The following is a 2,728-nucleotide window of genomic DNA, read 5'->3' as shown; positions in this document are numbered from 1 at the left end:
TTTCTGAAAAAAAATAATATAAATAATTATTACGAACTAATTTACCGGTTATAATTCATATTACGTATATAATATTTAAAAAAAATTATCATTTTATTTTCCCAGCGAATATTAAAGTGAAAAATTTGATGATTTGGGAAAGTTGTGCTGAAATCGGGCGTCGAGTTTTTTTGCAAATCTTTACGTTGTAGGGTCCAGTTAGTAAATCTAGACCAAAAAACCTCTACTGTATGCGCGTACATATGTACGAGGCATGTTTTTAAAGTAATTACAGTTTTGAAATTCGGCCGCTGCTACGCTGCGGTCGTCAATAGTCGGTAATATTCGACTGTGTTTACGTTTGTTTGTGAGTATTGAAAATGCATCCGCTGATCGAGAATACCGCCGACTGTGAAATACGTGGTGCGATTCGTTTTCTTAGCGCTAAAGGCGTGAAAGCGGCTGAAATTCATCGTCAGATCAGTAAAGCGCATGGAGAAAACATTATGAGCGATGGAACGGTACGAAAATGGGTTAGAGCTTTTAAAAATGACCGCCAGAGTGTTCACGATGAGGAGCGGACCGGACGACCTTCTGTCATTACTGAAGATTCGGTGCAGAAATTTGACAAAAAATTAGAGAGAAGAGATGCTTTACGATTTCTTCGGTATCTGAAGAGTTTCTTCAAGTTTCAAGAAGTGTTGTTTATGAAATTGCGATCGAACGCTTGAATTATCGATGATGATGGTGTCAAAGCGACCGCGTTCTAGTGGTTATTAAGTCAGGCGGCAGATTTCTATGACGACGTTGTTCAAAAGCCGGTTGCACGATATGACAACTGACTTAATATCTGTGGCAATTATGTAGAAAAGTAATTTAAAGTACAGGCTTTCACGTAAACCCACCGGGTTGGTCTAGCGGTTAACGCGTCTTCCCAAATCAGCCGATTTGGAAGTCAACAGTTCCAGTGTTCAAGTCCTAGTAAAGTCAGTTATTTTTACACGGATTTGAATATTAGATCGTGCATACCGGTGTACTTCGGTGGTTGGGTTTCAACTAACCACACATTTCTGGAACGGTCGAACTTGAGAATGTACAAGACTGCACTTCATTTACACTCATACACATCATCCTCGGAAGTATTATTTGAACGGTAATTACCGGAGGCTAAATAGGAAAAAGAGAGGCTTTCACGTAAAATAAAATTGTTAAGAATAGGGTACTTGTTTTTTTTTAATTTGAAAACGGTACTTACTTTAAAAACTTGCCTCGTGTATATATATATATATATATATTTAATTGCTTTTATATATATATATTTAATTGCTTTTGGCTTTATGTCTCAGGGTAGACCCAACTGATTATCTTAAAATTTGGCTCAAATATTTCTATATATGGGACACATTGATCGACTTAATGGTTTTTTTTTTTCAAATTTCGTTAAGGGGTGAGGGAATATCGCAAAAAATAATCGATTTTGATATACTTCAGAGGCTTTCTAAAGGAAATTTTTAACCAACAATGCATATATAAATAATCTAAAAACATATTTTTTCAAAGAATCAACTCCCACCTTTTAAAACTAAAAATGCTTTTTTGTTCTTTCGCTTTATTTAAATATTCTGTTTAAATACTTTTAAAACATTATTGAAAGTTTATATTTCATATATAGAACTAGTGAATGTCTATAATTTAAAAAAAAATTATTGGCTCCGTACCTAAAATGAAGAAAAGCATTTTGAAAATCTTCTTTAATTTATTTTAGCCTTTATTAAAGTGGTGTTAGATTTAGAGAAAACTTTATTTAAGCAAATTTTTTAAGGTTAATTTTTAGAAAAACTTTTCTTAAAGTTATCTTACCTCTAAAAATACTTATAACTCTGTTTTATTATTAAAAAAAAATTTGTATTTTTTTAATTTTTTTATTTATTGATCATAAATTTAGATAAGCAAGAAAGTTCCAACCTCTAAACTTCATGATACTTATAAATTTTTAAAAGTCGGCTCTAAGCGTGTAAAGTATTAAAAGTATCACAGAGTTCCTTAGAACTTCGTCGGTAAGAGGCGATGAAGTCAACGAACTTACAGTTCTAAATATGACTTAACAGCGAAATGAAAATGAGGAAAAAAGTAACATAAGCGTGGAAACATTATATTTCAGAATAATTTTAAAAAATACCTCGAATTTTATTAGACAACGATTTTTATTTCATCTGATAAACCGCGAGACTCGAATATGTCTCTTTTTCCTTAAAAAGGTGGGTTTACGAATCGTGCCGCTAGCTAGCAGTACTTGATAATACTAGGTCGCGTAAAAAACTTGATAATGTACTTGAAATAATAAAATTTAAAAGAAAATATACTACAGCTTGTTTTAATAGTAAATGCTCTTATGTAAACGAAAGTACTGAACATGAAACAATTTTAATTCCCATCACTTCATTAAAAAAAATAAAAGTATTAGTTTACAAGAGATAACGCTAGTTTTATTAAAAAAGGAAAAATAAGGTATGAAGTTAATATGACTATTAACAAAAAAAATTGGCTGTGAAATTCAATTTTTTTGTTGGAAGGCAAGAAATTTTAATAATAAAGCCGTAAGATAATAAACAGTAATTCATAAAAAAAAAAATAAAAAATAAAAGTAAGAGAATAATCTAACAAAACGCAGTGATATCCAAAAAAATTACAATGAAATTGTATACCGTACGATTAGATATCATTTCTTTGCTCAAAAAACAAAAATTCC

The sequence above is a fragment of the Lycorma delicatula genome, chromosome 12, assembly GCF_047948215.1.
Source record: "Lycorma delicatula isolate Av1 chromosome 12, ASM4794821v1, whole genome shotgun sequence".
NCBI classification, from domain to species: domain Eukaryota; kingdom Metazoa; phylum Arthropoda; class Insecta; order Hemiptera; family Fulgoridae; genus Lycorma; species Lycorma delicatula.
The sequence above is the reverse complement of the archived record's forward strand: the minus strand, read 5'-3'. Positions refer to the sequence as shown.